Source organism: Choloepus didactylus, chromosome 10 (assembly GCF_015220235.1).
Source record: "Choloepus didactylus isolate mChoDid1 chromosome 10, mChoDid1.pri, whole genome shotgun sequence".
Lineage (NCBI taxonomy): Eukaryota > Metazoa > Chordata > Mammalia > Pilosa > Megalonychidae > Choloepus > Choloepus didactylus.
Genome location: NC_051316.1, coordinates 117301754 through 117320344, shown reverse-complemented (window position 1 = coordinate 117320344; position 18591 = coordinate 117301754).

Genomic DNA, 18591 nt, shown 5'->3' with positions numbered 1-18591 from the left:
CTGTTGCTGTGTAGTGAGTTGTGGTGTACAGTAGAGTAAATCCTCCTACTTTGATCTTTTTCTTCCTCAGTGTTTTCTTGTCTATTCTTGACCTCCTTTATGTCCATATAAATTTTGGGATTATCTTGTCAATTTCCACAGAAAATAACTTGCTGAAACGTTTATTGGGATTGCGTTGAATCTATAAATTTGGGGAGAATTGAGATTTTTATGATATTGAGTCTCCCAAAGCATAAGCATGTTGTATCTCTGTTTCTCTCAGCTATGTTTTGTAGTTTCCTCTGTAGAGTTGTATTTAATAATATTTAATATATTAAAATTATTTTATAATATTCAATAACAGAGTCATATTGCAGTTATTTTGTTATATTTTTCATTAGAATTTTATGGGTTTTGAAGCTATCGTAAATGGCATTGTTTTAGAAGTTACATTATCTGTGCTGGTATATAGAACTATGATTGCTTTTTATTTTGACCAGTAACCTTGCTATATACTACTTATTACTTTTAATGATTTATCAGTATATTTTTAATATTCATGTTAGCATTTTTATTCATGTAATGTAAAATTCACTATTTTAAAGTGTATTCTTCAGTGTTTTTTAGGATATTCACTGTGTTGTACAGCCATCACCACTTGCTAATTCCAGAATTTCAGCTGTCAAAGAAGAAAACTCGCAGCCATTAGCAGTTAATTCCAATTGCCCTTTCTCCTTCATCCCCTGGCAACCTCTAATCAGCTTTCTATCTTTTTGGATTTGCCTATTCTGGACATTTCATGTAAATGGAATAATACAATATGAGGTCTTTTAGATCTGTCTTGTTTTCACTTAGCATAAGGTTTTCAAGGTTCATCCATGTTGTAGCATGTGTCAGTACTTCAACCCTTTTTATGGCTGAATAATATTCCATTGTAGGGCTATACCACATTTTGTTTACCCTTCCTCAGTTGATGGATAATTGAGTTGTTTCCACTTTTTGACTGTTATGAATAAAGCTTCTATGAAAATTCATATGCAAGATTTTGTTCGAACATGTTTTGATTTTTCTTGGATATATATCTAGGAGTAGAATTGCTGAGTCATATGGTAATTCTATGTTTAACTTTTTGAGGAATTGCCAAACTGTTTTCCATAGTGACTTAACATTTTACATTCCCACCAGCAATGTATGAGGGTTCCAGCTTCTCCAGGAAGTGACCAGCACTTGTTATTTTGCATTTTTTTTATTCTATCCATTCTAGTGGATGTAAAGTGGTATCTCATTGTGATTGTGATATAGTGTATGGACAGATGAATAGAAAAATGAGGACAAAAAGTAAATGAGTAATAGGGATGGGGGGGTATGGAATGTTTTGGGTGTGATTGTGATTTGCGTTTCCCTAACAACTAATGATGAGGAGCATCTTTTCATGTGCTTTTTTGCTATTTTGTATATCTGGAGAAAAGTCTATTCAAATACTTTGCCCAAATTTTTTTTCTTTATTAGAGAAATTGTGCATTGGCAGAACCATCATGCATAAAAGACAGGTTTTCCATAAACCACCCTATGAGTAACAGTTTGCATTGGTGTGGAACATTTTTTACGATTTTTAAAAGCATGTTTTTATAACTGCACTACTAACAATAATCCATGGTTTAACTTAGGGTTCACTGTGTAGTGCAGTTCCATGGATTTTTTTAATAATTCAATTTAATTGAGATGTGTCACAAACCATATAGTCATCCTCAGTGTATAATCAGTTGTTCACAGTACCATTGTATAGTTGTGCATTCACTACCACAATCAATTTTTGAACATTTTCTTTATCACACATAAAAAAGAATAAGAATAAAAGTAAAAAAGAACACCCAAAGCATTCCATAGGCCCCAGCCCTCCTTATTATTCATTTACTTTTTGTCCTCATTTTCCTATTCATCTGTCCCTACCCTGTATAAAGGGAGTGGGAGTCACAAAGTTTTCACAATCATACAGTCACACGGTATAAGCTATATAGTTATGCAATTAGTCATCAAGAATAAAGGCTACTGGGTTGTAGTTCAACGGTTTTAGGTATTTCCTTCTAGCTATTCCAATACACTAAAAATTAAAAAGGGACAGCCATATAATGCATAAAAATAACCCTCAGAATGACCTCTTGACTCTTTGAGATCTCTCAGCCACTGAAACTTGATTATGTTTCATTTCTCTTCCCCTTTTGATCAAGAAGGCTTTCTCAATCCCACAATGCCAGGGCCAAGGTCATCCCTGCAAGTCATGTCCCACATTGCCAGGGGGACAGTGAGTTTATCTGCAGAGTTGGCTTAGAGAGGCCACACCTGAGCAACAAAAGAGGTTCTCTCGGGGTGACTCCCAGGCACAACCTTAAGAAGGCCTAGCCTCTCACCTGCAACAACAAACTTCATAAGGGCTTGGCCTTCTAAACTGGTAATCCCCAATGCTTGTGAGAATATAAGGAATTCCCCAGGTGGGGAATTTTAATATTTCCACATTTTCCCCAAGTCCGTCAAGTGGGCTTTGCAGATAAATTTTTATTCTCTGCCCAAATTACTTTGGGATGTATTGGGGCTTCACGCTAACCTGCACAAACCAACCAGATTTCACTCCCTATTCAGCCAGATTTCACTCCCTATTCAATGTTCCATGTAATTATGTTGTTTGAACAAACTGACCATACATGTTAAATTATATAGTGTGCTACAAAAACTAAGATTTTGCACCTAATAAACTTCCTTTGGTCTCACACAGAAGTTGAAGTTTTAAAACACCATAAATATCATCCTTTATTGTTTAGTCTCATTTACCTTAGCCCTAGTTGTGCATTCACCACCACTGTATATATGAGGATATTTCCATTTCTTCCACAAAAAAGAAGAGGAAAAAAAAAATTGACCAAAAAGCAACAAAAGAAAAACTAAAATTAACACAAAATACAAAGAAAGCCACAGGAAGCAAGAAGCTCAAGGGAACCCAGAAGAGAAGGGAAAGGCCAGGAGAGGCCACCATGTGAATTCATTGCTATGTGACAGAGGAGCCCAGAACCGAGGATCACCTTTGGAAATCTTCTGGGATAAGGAAAGAAAGGGTAACAACTCTGATGATGCAGATAATCTTTTTCTGACTGTGATACATATAACATCTCCTCCCTGACTGAGGATTGACTTTGTCCTTGTCCCTCCACCACCTCCACCTCCACCTCCACCCCAGGCATCTCTCCCTGTAACTTCCAGAAGCAAACCAACCATTCATTGCTATAACCCTGAGCACTGCCTGCCCCAAGTGCATCTTGTTTTGTGAGAAGAGTGCATATCAAAATGTTTTTTCGAAGCTTGCATGCAAGGCCCTGGTGTTTAGCCACCTTTGTGCCTCAACCATATATAATCTGTAGAGCAATCACTATAGGTATAGATGTACTTGAGTGAACTTCTTGCCAGTCTCACTGTCTGTCACGAGTTGGCTGTAGCTCTCTGTACATAAATTCCCTAATAAATGCTTTAATACTGATAAAAAAATATAATAAAAAAGGCAACACCACCAACACCAAGAATCCCATACCCCTGCCTTATATCCCCCTCTTATAGACATTTAGCTTTGGTATATTGCTTTTATTACAATTAATGGAAGCATACCACAATGTTACTGTTAACTATAGACTCTGGTTTGCATTGATTTTATTTTTTCCCAAATACCACCCCATTTTTAACACCTTGTGAAGTTGATGTTTGTTCTCCCTCATGTAAAAACATTCTTATATTTGTACATTTAATCACAATCATTGACCACTGTAGGTTTCAGTAAGTTATACTCTCCCAGCCTTTATTTTCTATCTTTATTTCTGGTGTCCTACATGCCCCTAACCTTCCTCTTTCAACCATACTCACAGTCATCTTTGTTCAGTGTACTTACAATATTGTGCTACCATCACCTAATACTGTGGTATCCATTTATGGATCTATACAATATCAATCCTGTACTCCTTCAGCATCAAATGTCCAATCTTTACCTTCTTTCTATCTCCTGGTATCTTCATTTTTATACTCTTCTCCCAACCTCTCTCTCCTGTCTTTTCCTATCTCTCTGTAGCACTCCCTTTAGTATTTCTTGTAGAAGAGGTCTCCTGTTCACGAACTCTCAGTGTCTGTTTCTCTGTAAATGTTTTAAACTCTCCCTCATTTTTGAAGGACAGTTTTGCTGGATATAGGATTCTTGGTTGGCAGTTTTTCTCTTTCAGTATCTTGAATATATCACACCACTGCCTTCTTGCCTCCATGGTTTCTTCTGAAAGATCCATACTCAGTCTTATCGAGCTTCCCTTGTATGTGATGGTTTGCTTTTATCTTGCTGCTTTCAGGATTCTCTCTTTGTCTTTAACTTTGGACAATATGATTAGTAAGTGCCTTGGAGTAGGTTTACTTAAATAAATTCTGTTTGAGGTATGCTGTGCTTCTTGAACCTGTAATTTTTTGTGTTTCATAAGAGTTGAGAAATTTTCATTGATTATTCCCTCTATTCTTTCTGCCCCTTTTCCCTTCTCTTCTCCTTCTGGGACACCTATAACACATATATTGATTTGCTTCATGTTGTCATTCAGTTCCCTGAGCCTCTGCTCATATTTTGCCATTCTTTTCCCTATCTCTTCTTTTGTGTGTAGGATTTCAGATGACTTGTCCTCTAGTCCCCTAATCCTTCTGCCTCTCTAAATCTGCTGTCGTATGTCTCCATTTTGTTTTTCATCTCTTCTACTGTGTCTTTCATTCCCATAAGTTCTGCCATTTGTTTTTTTCAAGCTTTTGAATTCTTCCTTATGGTCATTCAGTGTCTTCTTTATATCTTTCATCTCTTTTGTCAGATTTTCTTTCAACTTGTTGATTTGATTTAGATTTGTTTGAACATCTTTAATTAGTTGCTTCAACTCTTGAATCTCAGTTGAGGTGCTAGTTTGTTCCTTTGACTGGGTCATGTCTTCAAGTTTCCTGGTGTGGCTCATGACTTTTCGCTGTCTAGGCATCTGATTTTCTTTATTAGTTTATTCTGGAGGTTGTTTTCTATCTTTTGCCTTGGGTTTTCTTGGTTTTCTTTGATCTCTATATTTCTTTGTTTCCCTCACTGGCCAATAGTCAGATTGACTCTGCCTCCAGTGTTCCCCCCAAATCAGGCACCCACCATGGCCTGCCACATGTATGGGAGGTAGGTACTAGGCACCCCAGCAAGTTCACTGTGTGTGGTAATATAGATCTGCTGGCTTCCAGTGGTGCTTTGTTTTCCACCAGTCAGCAAGACCTGGGTTTGTTTTAGAGCCCTGTTTTGACAATGGGGTTGTCTGCATTTCTCAGCCAAAACTGGGCTGGGTTTCTGTGCTGGGCCTGTAGATCAGTTCCTGTGGTCCTAGTCAAGGGTCTGAAGCATCTTTTAAAAGGGCTTCTATTCTCTTGCACTTTCTGGACTGTCCAGCAGATGGCACTGTTAAGTAAGTTAGTCATCCTCAGAGGCTGCTTTGCCACTGAGCACAGGCTGCATCTACACAGGTGAGCTGAAACTGTGGGATTCCTATGCCTTCACATTGCCGGACAAAGGATGTTTGGCTACACTTCTAGCTGAGTACTCCCTCAGCTGGCCCAGTACTCCAGCCGGCCCCAAGGGAAGGAAATGACTGCTGGTTGCTACTTCCCTCAGGGTGGGGGAAGGGTTTTCAGACCTAGGGCTGGAAACACAAGTCTCTGTCCATGTTTTCTTGGTCTCTTTGTCCCTCACTGACCTGGGCCTTGAATTGTGCTCCCCTGTCCCCTGGATCTTCAAACAGTGGGGGTATGTCTTACTGCTGTGGGAGATTTTAAAATCAGTATCCCTGGTGAGAGGGTTCCCATTTGCTGATTCTGTGCCTTTCCTACACTGAGCCCAAGTGAAGTGTGGGGTGAGGACCAGCTGGTCTGGGACAGAAGATTCCTACCTAATATTTCTTCTCTTTCTTCAATTCAGCATCTGCAGGGTCCTTCTGCAGTCAAACAACTCAGAATTGTCCTTTTCTCTGTTGAATCTCTGGAGAGGAGTTTTCAGTAGCTGTTTATGTTGCCATGTTCATGACATCACCCCAGTTCCATGAATAACATTTTATTCTATCATATATACAACATACTTCATATATATATCATATATACAACCTAACATTTCCCCTTTTAACTACTTTCAGATATATATTTTATTGCTGTTAATTAGGTTCATAATGTTGTTCTACCATCACCACCATCCATTACCAAAACATCTCCATTGTTCCAAATAGGAACCCTGCATATTTTAAGCCTTAAGTTCCCATTCCCTCTCCCCACCCCATCCCCTGGTAACCAACCTCTAAATTCTGACAATGACTGTGCTTATTCTAATAACTTTATATCAGTTAGATCATACAATATTTGTCCTTTTGTATCTGGCTTATTTCACTCAACATTGGCTTCAAGGTTCATCCATTATGCCACACATATCTGAACTTCATTCCTTTTTATGGCTAAATAATGTTCCATTGTAGGGATATACCACTTCTTTGTCCATTCATCAGTTGATGGTCAGTTGGGCTCCTTCTGTCTTATGGAAAATGTGAATAATGCTGGTATGAATATCAGGGTGTGAATATCTGTTTCAGATCCTGTTTTCAATTCTTCTGGGTATATGCCTAGATGTGGGATTGTGATGTCATATGGTAATTCTGTACTTGACCTTCTGAAGAACTGCCAGCCTGTCTTCCACATTGGCTGAACCGTTGTACATCGCCACTAGTATGAATGAGTGTTCTTATTTTTCTGCAACCTCTCCAACAGTTGTGATTTTCCATTTTTTAAAATAGCCATTCTAATGAGTGTGAAAGTGTATCTCATTGTGGTTTTGATTTGCATTTTCCTGAGGGCTAATGATGTTGAGCATCTTTTCATTTGCATTCTGACCATTCATATACCTTATTTGGAGAGATGTCTATTGAGGACTTTTGCCCATTTTTTGAGTTATTTGTATTTTTGTAGTTAAGTTGAAGTATTTCTATAAATATTCTGGATATTAAATTTTATTGAATTTGTGGTTTCCAAATATTTTCTCCCATTGTGTAGGTTGTAGTAAAGGCACAAAAGTTTTAAATTTTGATGAGGTTCCATTTACCTATTTTTTCTTTTGTGCTTGTGCTTTGGGTGCAAAGTCTAAGAAATTATTGCCTAACACAGTTCTAAAGATGCTTCCATAGGTTTTCTTCTAGGAGTTTGATAGTTCTGCCTCTTATGTTTAAGTCTTTAGTCAATTTTGAGTTGATTTTTGTATAAGATGTGAGGTAAGGGTCCTCCTTTTTTTGCAAATGGAGATCCAGGTTTCTCAGCACCCTTTGTTGAAAAGACCATTCTTTCCCAGTTGAGGGTCTTTGCCTACTTGTCAAAAATCAGTTGGAAATAAATGTGAGTGTTGGTTTCTAAGCACTTAATTAGATTCCATTGGTCTATGTGTCTGTCCTTGTGTCAGTATCATGTGTTTTTTTTGATTAGTGTGGCTTTGTAATATGTTTTAAGACCAGGAAGTGTAAGTCCTCCAACTTCATTCTTTTTCAAGATGGCTTTGGCTATTTGGAGCTCCTTACACTTCCATATAAAGGTGATGATAAGTTTTTTCATTTCTGCAAAGAAGGTTGCTGGAATTTTCATTGGGAATGTGTTGAATCTATTAATCACTTTGGGTAGGATTGACTTCTTATCAATATTTAGTCTTAAAACCCATGAACACAGAATGTCGTGCTATTTACTTAGGTCTTCTTCGATTTTTTTAAGTAATGTTATTTAATTTTCTGTGTACAAGTCCTTTACATCCTTGGTTAGATTTATTCCTAGATATTTGATTCTTTTAGCTGCTATTGTAAATGGAATTTTTTCTTGATTTCTTCTTCTGATTGTTCATTGCTTGTGTATAGAAACACTATTGATGTTTGGGTGTTGATATTGTACCCACCACTTTGCTGAATTCATTTATAGCTCCAGGAGATTTGTTACTTACTTTTCAGGATTTTCTGTATATAGGATCATGTCATCTGCAAATAGTGAGTTTTACTTCTTTTGAATTTGTATGCCTTTTATATCTTATTCTTGCCTAATTCTCTGGCAAGGACTTCCAGAACAATGTTGAATAATAGTTGTGAGAGTGGGCATCCTTGTCTTGTTTCAGTTTTTCACCATTAAGTAGGATGTTAGCTTTGGGTTTTTCATATATGCCCTTTGCCATATTGAGATTTCCTTCTATTCCTAGTGTTCCAAGTCTTTTAATCAGGAAGTGCTGCTGGAAATTTTCAAATGCCTTTTCTGCATCAATTAAGGTGATCGTTTGGTTTTTCCTTCATTCTGTTAATGTGGTGCATTACATTGATTTTCTTATATTGAACCACTTTGTATACAAGGGATAAATCCCACTTTTAATGAGTTTTGGATTTGGTTTGCTTATGTTTTGTTGAGGATTTTTGCATCTGTATTTATAAATGATATTGTTCTATAATTTTCTTTTTGTGTGGTATCATTATCTGGCTTTGGTATGAGAGTGATGTTGCCCTTGTGATTGAATTAGGGAATGCTCCCTCCTCTTCAGTGTTTTGGAAGAGTATGAGCAGAATTGCAGTTAAATCTTCTTGGAATTTTGGTAGAATCCCCTGTGAAGCCATTTGATCCTGGGCTTTTCTTATTGGGAAGTTTTTGATTACTGATTTACTCTCTTTAGTAGTAGTTGGTTTGTTGAGATCTTCTAGTCTTCTTTTTTATGTAGTTTTATTGAAATATATTCACATACCATGCAATCATCTAAAGTGTACAACTGTTCACAGTTTCATCATATAGTTGTGCATTCAGCACCACAACCAATTTTTGAACATTTTTATTACTCCAAAAAATGAAAATGAATATAGGAATAAAAATAATAGAGAATACACAAAACATCCCATACCCCTCCCCTCTCATTTATTTTAAAATTTTTTTAATTGAAATATATTCTCATACCATACAGTCATCCAAAGTGTAAAACAATTGTTCACAGTATCATCATATAGTTGTACATTCATCATCACAATCAATTTTTGAACATTTTCGTTAATCCAAAAAATAAAAATGAGAATAAAACTAAAAGTAAAAAGAACACCCAAAATGTCCTATACCTCCCTCCTCCATATTGTTCATTTACTTTTTGTCCCCATTTTTCTACTCATTTGTCCATACACTGGGTAAAGGGAGTGTGAGCCATAAGATTTTCACATTCACACAGTCACACCATATGAGCTATATAGTTGTGCCGGTTTGAATGTATTATGTCCCCCAGAAAAAGCCATATTCTTTGATGCAATCTTGTGGGGCAGATGTTTTCGTGCTGATTAGATTGGAATCCTTTGGGTATTTCCATGGAGATGCACCCCACCCAACTGTGGGTGATGACTCTGGATAATTTCCATGGAGGTGTTACCCCATCCATTCAGGGTGGGTCTAAATTAAATCACTGGAGCTATAAAAATGAGCTGGCAAACAGATGGAACTCAGTGCAGCTGAGAGGGACAATTTGAAGAGGAGCTACAGCCAAGAGGGACAATTTGAAGAATGCACAGAAGCTGAGAGAGTAGCTGCAGAAGAGAGACAGTTTGAAGATGGCTGTTGAAAGCAGACTCTTGCTCCTGAGAAGCTAAGAGAGGACAAATGTTCCAAGAGCAACTGAGAGTGACATTTTTGAGGAACTGCAGCCTAGAGGGGAACATCCTGGGGTAAAGCCATTTTGAACCCAGAACTTTGGAGCAGACGCCAGCCACATGCCTTCCCAGCTACCGGAGGTTTTCTGGACACCACTGGCCATCCTCCAGTGAAGGTAACCAATTGCTGATTTGTTACCTTGGACACTTTATGGCCTTAAGACTAACTGTGTAACCAAATAAACCCCCTTTTATAAAAGCCAATCCATCTCTGGTGTTTTGCATTCAGGCAGCATTAGCAAACTAGAACAATAGTTATACAATCCCCTTCAAGAATCAAGGATATTGGAGTGCCATTCAACAGTTTCAGATATTTCCTTCTGACTATTCTAATAAACTAAAAACTAAAAAGAGGATAGCTATATAATGCATAAGAATCATCTCCAGAATGACCTCTTGACTCCATTTGAAATCTCACAGCCACTGAAACTTTATTTTGTTTCAACTCTCTTCCCCCTTTTGATCCAGAAGTCTTTCTCATTCACATGATGTAGGGTTCAGGCTCATCCCCGCGAGTCACGTTCCGCATTGCCAGAGAGATTTATACCCTGGGGGTCATGTTCCACGCAAGGGGGGAGGCAGCGAGTTTACCTACGGAGTTGGCTTAGAGAGGCCACATCTGAGAAACAATAGAGGCCCTCTGGGGGTGACTCTTAGGCACAATTATCAGTAGGCTTAGCCTCTCCTTTGCAGTAACAAGCTTTGTAAGGGCAAGCCCCAAGATCGAGGGCTGAACCCACTAACCTAGTAGTCTCCAATGCTTGCGAGAACATCAGGAATTCCCCAGCTGGGGAATTTTAATATTTCCACAATTTCCCACAGTTCCTCAAGGGGGCTTTGCAAATACTTTTTATTGTCTGCCCACATTATTCTGGATTTTATTAGGGCTTCATGCTAACCTGTACAAACCAACAAGGTCTCACTCCCTAGTCAAGTTTCCATGTAATAATGGCATTTGAGTAAGTTGACCATAAAGTTAAGCCATATAGTGTGCTACTGAAAACTCAGACCTTGCACCATATAACCATCTCTTCCTTTGGTCCCACACAGAAGCCAAAGCTTTAAAACACAGTTAATATCTTCCTCAACCCTTCAGTCTCGTCCACTCCAATCTTAACCAAGTCCATTTCATTCATGTCTCCCATCGAAGTCTGATCTCCTTTTCAGCTTCTTTAACAATTGATTCATGGGGTGATGCCAACACTCACAGCTGCCAAAGTCTGGCTCTGAGTCCCAGGTGCCACACAGACACTCAATGCTGCAGGGACCAATCACATCACCCACAAACAGGTCAGAATCTCAAAACCTAGAAATTACAGTTACAACCCATGATTAAATGTGACTGCTGTAAGGGCTTACAATCTAGTAACCTCCTAATAAGCCTTCCCCTTATAACCCATGCTCTCAGATTCAATTCTCAGAGTTACACATAATTATATCCATATGTCTTCATGGACTTGATGAATTGTCTTCAATTCTGGCTTATTTCACTCAATCCACCATCCTCACAGTCCTTCACTTCATTGCATACCTCACAACTTCATTCCTTCACAGAATTATTAGTCCATATGTCTTCATGGACTTCATGAATTGTCTTCAATTCTGGCTTATTTCACTCAATCCACCATCCTCACAGTCCTTCACTTCATTGCATACCTCACAACTTCATTCCTTCCTGCTTCTCCCTCATGCAAAAACAATCCTATATTTGCATATTTAATTGGGCTCATTGGCCACTCTAGTTTTTACTAAGTTATACAGTCCCAGTCTTTATCTTCTATCTTTCCTTCTGTTGTCATACAGACCTGTATCATTCCTCTTTCAACCATATTCACAGTCATCTTTTTTTAGTGTACCTACAATATTGTGCTACCATCACACAGTATTGTGCTGTCCATTTCTAGATCTGCACAATCAATCCTCTAGAACATTCTGTACTCCTTCAACATCAAATGCCTGATCTCTACCCTCTTTCTATCTCCTGTATCTTCATTTCTACACTCTTCACCAAGCCTCTCTCTCCTGTCTTTTCCTATCTGTCTGTAGCACTCCCTTTAATATTTCCTGTAGAGGAGGTCTCCTGTTCATGAACTCTCTCATGCCTGTTTCTCTGAAAATATTTTAAACTCTCCCTCATTTTTGAAGGACAGTTTTGCTGGATATAGGATTCTTGGTTGGCAATTTTTCTCTTTTCAGTATCTTGAATATGTCATACCACTGTCTTCTTGCCTCCATGGTTTCTGCTGAGAGATCTGCATTTAGTCTTATCAAGCTTCCCTTGTATGTGATGGATTGCTTTTCTCTTGCTGCTTTCATGATTCTCTCTTTGTCTTTGATATTTGAAAACCTGATTTGTAAGTGTCTTTGGATCAATTCTGTTTGGGGTACACTGTGCTTCTTGGACCTATAATTGTATGTCTTTCATAAAAGTTGGGAAATTTTCATTGATTATTTCCTCTATTATTCCTTCTGCCACTTTTCTCTTCTCCTTCTGGGACACCTATAGCATGTACATTCATGTGCTTCAGGTTGTCCTTCAGTTCCCTGAGGCCCTGCTCATATTTTTCTATTCTTTTCCCTATTTGTTATTCTGTGTGCAGGATTTCAGATGTTCTGTCCTCCATCTCACTGATCTTTGCTTCTGCTTCTCTAAGTCTGCTGTTATATATCTCCATTTAATTTTTCATCTCTTCTATTTGCCTTCATTCCCATAAGTTCTGCCATTTGTTTTTTCAAGTTTACAAATTCTTCCTTATGATCACCTGGGGTGCCTTCTTTTTATCCTTTACCTCTTTTGTCACATTCTCTCTCACCTCATTGATTTGATTTAGAAGATTTTTTTTGAACATCTGTAATTAGTTGTTTCAGCTCCTGAATCTCAGTTGAAATGTTAGTTTCTTCCTTTGACTGGTCCATATCTTCCTGTTTCCTAATGTGGCTCATGATTTTTTTCTGGCATCTTGGTATCTGACTTTCTTGATTGGTTTATTCTGGAGATTGTTTTATCTCTTTTGCCTAAGGTTTTCTTATTGGTTGACTTTGACCTCTATCTTTTCTTTCTTCTCTCCCTGGTCAGTTGTCAGATTGGCTTTGACCCCCAGTCTTCCACCCAAAAACAGGGATGGGAGGTAGGCACTGGGCACCCTAGCAAGTTCACTGTGTGTGTTAATACAAATCTGCTGGCTTCCAGTGTTGCTCTATTTTCCTCTGGCTAGCAAGACCTGGGTTTGTTTTGGGGCCCTGCTTTAACAGTTGGGTCTTCCTTATTTCTCAGCCCAAGCAGGGCTGGGTTTACATGCAGGGTGTGTAGACTGTCCAGCAGATGGTGCTGTTCAGTAACTTAATCATCCTCAGTCTTTTTGCCTCTGAGCACAGGCTTTGTCTGACCCAGCTGGGTGAGACTGTGGGATTCCTATGCCCTCACTTTTTTTCCCCATGCCCTGGGGTCTGAGTTCTCTGGGGGAGGGCAGTCACTTGATCTGGGCTCCACCCCCTATTTTCTTAGTGAAGATATTCCCCTCAGGGAGTTATCTTCTACAACTGAATTCCTTTGTCTCTCTGACTTTCTTAACTCCACCCTTGCAGTGGGTCAATGCTGGCAACTGAAAATGTCTGAGTCTTGTCTAACGAGCTGCTTAGGAAAAAAAAAAGAAAAAGAGCAAAAGCCCCTTTTTGGAGCCAGTCCCCAGCCCCTCAGTTTCACCAGTGTTTGTACCCAATTCTCTGTGCCCCTTTACTTGGAACACAGCCATTTTCCAGTATTCTGAGCTCAGCTGTCTCCAAAAGCCTCTGTTTTCATTTAGCTATGTAGTCTTTTTTTTCCAGCCCTGTCTCCTCTCTGTAGGGAGGGACCTCAGATTCCTCTTGCTCAGGGCTTATTTGTGCTTGTAGCTTATATTCAGTAGTCCAAATTTGTTAAATTAAAACTGCAATTGGAGTTTGGTTGAGCTGCATTCCCTTGCTTCCTGTAGGGACTGCTGCTTTTTCCCACAGTGAAGTTTTGCAGCTCAGCCTGCTATGCTGGGGGGGGGGGGTGCCAGTCCATAGTTGTTGCTTACAGTTTTTATGCTGTGATCTCAGCCATTCCATCCATTTCTGACTGGTGTACGATGTGTGAACAGTCATGGATGTCCCCAAACAGTTGTTCCAGACTATTTACCAGTTGTTCCTGGCTATTTACTAGTTGCTTTAGTGGACTAACTAAATTCCACACCTCTCTATGCCACCATCTTGTCCTGCCTGAGATCTTCTATTTCTTCTTGAGTCAGTGTAGGTAGTTTGTGTATTTCTAAGAATTTGTCCATTTCATCTAGGTTATCTAATTTGTTGGTGTACAATTGTTCATAGTATCCTCTTATAGTCCTTTTTATTTCAGTGAGGTTGGTAGTAAGGTTCCCCCTTTTATTTCTGTTCTTCTTTATTTGTATCCTGTATCTTGTTTTCTTTTCATTCTAGCTAAAGTTTTGTCAATTTTATTGGCCTTTTCGAAGAACCAACTTCTGATTTTGTTTTTTCTCCCTATTGGTTTTTTTTTTGTTGTTGTTTTTGTTGTTGTTATTGCTGTTCTCTATTTCTTTTATTTCTGCTCTAATCTTTGTTATTTCCTTCCTTCTTTCTTTGGATTTAGTTTGCACTTCTTTTTCTAGTTCTTCCATTTTTGAGGTTAGGTCTCTGATTTGATATGTTTCTCTTTTTTTAAATATAAGCATTTCAAGCTTTAATTTATCTCTAAGCCCTGCCTTTGCTGCATCCCATAAGTTTTAGTATGTTGTATTTCATTTTCATTTGCTTCAAGATAGTTCCTAATTTTGCTTGTGATTTCTTCTTTAACCCATTGGTTGTTTCAGGGTATGTTGTTTAGGTTCCATATTAAATTGTGAATTTTCCATTTCTCCCTCATTGATTCTAGCTTTATTCTGTTGTGTTTGTAGCAGGTACATTGTATGATTTCTATGTTTTTTTAATTTCTTGAGATTTGTTTCATTACCTGATATATGGTCTATCTTGGAGAATGATCCACGTACACCTGAGAAGACTGTGTATTCTGTTGTTGTTGAGTTAAGTGTTCTGTATATGTCTATTAGGTCTAGTTGGTTTAATATATCATTTAAGGTTTGTATTTTCTTATTGATCTTCTGAGTAGATGTTCTATCCATATTGAAAGTGGTGTCTTAAAATCTCCTACTATTAATGTAGAACTATTGATTTCTCCCTTCAAATCTGTCAGTATTTGCTTCATGTATTTTGGGGCTCAGCTGTTAGATGCATATGTATTTATAATTGTTACATCTTCTTGTTGAATTGACCCCTTTATCAGTATAATGACCATCTTTTTCCCTCATTACTGTTTTTGACTTAAATCTATTTTGTCTGATATTAATATAGCTACTCCAGCTCTCTTTTGGTTATTACTTGCATGATATATTTTTCTCCAACATTTCACTTTCGACCTCCTTTTATCTCTGAATTTAAGATGAGTCTCTTATAGACAGCATATAGTTGGGTCATGCTTTTTTTATCCATTCTGCCAATCTCTGCCTTTTGACTAGAGATTTTAATCCTTTTACATATAAAGTTGCTACAGATAATGCAGGACTTTCTTCTGCCATTTTTCTATTTAGCCTTTGTAAGTCTTATATCTTTTCTGTCCTTTGATTCTTCCATTAATGCTTACTTATATATTTATTTGATTTTTTTTATTATTGTTATGCCTTCTCTTTTCTATCTTGATATACTTTTCTTATATTTTCCTTGTGGTTACCATATGGTTAAAATTTAACATCCTAAATATATAACAATCATACTTGGTTTGATACCAACTTGACTTCAACAGCGTATACATATACTTTTCCTATACCCCTTTGTCTTCCAAACTTTTTTGTACTTATCACCTATATCTTTGTACATTGAATGTCCAAAACAAAATATTTATCATTACTTTTTATTCATTTGCATTTCAGCACCTTTAGGGAGTAGGAAATGAATTTACATACCAAATAATACAATACAATGCAATAATACTGGCATTTATAATTACCCAAATGGTTACCTTTACTGCAAGTCTTTATTTCTTAAGCTGCTTTGAACCACTATCTAGTTCTTTCCTTTCAGTTTGAAGAACTCCCTTTAACATTGCTAATAGGGTCGATCTAGTGGTGATGAAATCCCTCAGCTTTCAGTTATCTAGGAATGTCTTAATCTGCCCTTCATTTTTGGAAGAAAGTCTCACCAGATTTCAAGTTCTTTGTTGGCTGTTGTTTCCTTTCAGCACTGTAAATTTCAACCCACTGCTTTCTTGCCTCCATGATTTCTGATGAGAAATCACCACTCAATATAATTGGGACTCCCATTGCTTTTCTTTTGTAGCTTTCATAACTCTCTCCTTTGTATTCAATGGTGTGATCAGTATATGATGTGGTGTATTTTTCTTCAAGTTTATCCTGTTAGGTATTCTTTGGTCTTCTTGGATGTTCACATTCATGTCTTTTGCTAAGTTTGCCAAGTTCTCTGTCTTTATTTCTTAGAATATTCCTTCTGCCCCTTTCTCTCTTTCTTCTCCTTCTGGGACTCCCATAATATGTATATTGGCACATTTGATGGTGTCCTGAGATAACTTAGGATATTTTCACTTCGTATAATTCTTTTTTTCTTTCTTCTTCTCAGCCTGACTCATTTCAATTGTCTTTAAGCTCACTGATTCTTTCTTCTGCCACCTCTCATCTGCTGTTGAAACCCTCCTGGGAATTTTTCACTTCACTTGTTGTGGTCTTCAGCTACTGTAGTTTTGTTTGGTTCCTATTAAAAATTTCTATCTCTTTACTAAGATTCTCATATTGCTCATTCATTGTTTCCTTGATATTCTTTAGTTCCTTCTCTGTATTTTCCTTCCTCTCCTTGAGCATTAAGATTTCTTTTTAAAGTCATTGTTTGGTATGCCCACATTCTGGTCTTCTTTGTTGGTGTTTTCTGGATTTTTATCATCTTCCTTTGGATAGGCCATCATTTTCTATTTCTTTGTGTTGTGCTCTTTGACTGCACACTATACATTTTAATATTTTAAAATGTTGACTCTGGGATTTATTCCCTGAGATGTCTGTTTCTTGAGTTTTTAACCAGTTAGTGATAAGACAGAGATTTTCTAGGGCTTCAGCCCTTCTATCAGGAAGGTGTGCCCAAGGCAAATGCAGTGTGCAGGGTTTTCACTGTCTTTCTTGACTCTGTGTTGTCTTGGGCTTTTGCTTAATAGTTGTTTTGGAGTTCACCTGTTTACAGGATTTTGGTTGTCCCCTCTGTTTCCCAAGAGACAGAGTTCCCTCTCCCAGGTGTCTGATGCCAGCAGGACTTTGTGCCAGACTGCCTCTATAGTTTCTTACACTCCTTTCATTTTCTCAAGCTGCTTTTGCCTGGAGGAAATATTCTTGGAGGGAAACGCAGATTGGAGAGAAGTTTCCCAAGTCAGTCTTTCCCAGATGAAATAGGAACCCTTGAAGGGGGCACAGATGGCTCCAAGTTGCCCTGGGAAGAGAATCAGAAAAGCCACCAGGAACTTCTTCCACATCTCCCCAAAGCTGAGCTTTCTTGAAATGTAGTCCTTCAAATAACTGTCTTCCACAGCCCCGAGGAAGCATAGCAACTTTAAGTCTCCTCCATTGCCTCCTTTGTCCAGGGTGGGTTGGCACATGGCCACCCTCAGAGCCAGGACCCCAGTGATCCAAAGTTTGCTCATCAAAAGCTGTGATCAGCCATGCCTACCCCTGGTCTTGGGGAAGAGGATTTTTATATCCCTTTCTGTCACCAGTGAGCTAGCCAAGGGCTGGACTACACAGCAGCCTCCTGCAAGAGTGGGAGATGGGGAGCTTCTGTTGGCATCTGGATCCATTGAGACTGCAGAGGGAGCAGCAGCCTGGGCCATGCAATGCAGCTGCCATGGACCCAGGATGGCAATGGCGACCATAGTGCTCCAACGTGAGTCCACCCTTCCTGCTGCCTCCCATCTGCTGGCTGGAGCAGGCTGCTGCCACAAGCAGTGGCACAGATGGTTCCCCAGAGGTGTGCCGACAGCTACACAGGCCAGCATGAGCCCATGCAGCCCTTTGTCTTGGGGTTGTGGGTCAGGGTGGGAGTTCTCTGACAGCACCCATCTGTGGATACCAGCTTTGCTGACCTTCTGCTTGTCTCATGTTGAGTGAAAATCCAGAGAAAGACATTTGTCAGCTGAGCTATTGATAATGCAACCACAGGTATCATCCTAAAATTGGATGTCAGTTTTGCATATCAGATGTGATTTCCCAATTGGCACAAGGAAAGAAAGTATGGACAGAAGAAATGGGATTTCTCCAAACCTAGAGTCCAGGCAGGAAAACTGACTGTAAGAAGCAAGAAATGACATTCATGCACCTTACCTACAGGAAAGCAGATATCCCACACTCAAAACAATTCCTTTCAATGTAATTACTTGCAAGAAGATTCTACTCTCAGATCCACAGTGACTCCACATGTATTTATTCCCATGAGAAAGAAATCATATTTCAGCACACTAGTTGGAAGAGTCCGCAGTGACTTTCATTACAGTCTTTTCAATACAATGGAACTCAAACTAGAGATAAACCATATGAATGCCTTCTATGTGGGAAAATTTTAGACAACATGAGGAAACTCACACTGGAGAGAAACTATGAATGTCACCTATGTGGGAAAGCCTGCAGTTGATATTCTGGTCTTAGGTGACATAAAAGAGCTCACAGTATTGAGAAAACACATAAATGCCAACTATGTGGAGAAGACTTCAGTCAAAATTTTGAACTTAGATATGAAAGAACTCCCACTGGAGAGAAACCTCATGCATGCCATCTAG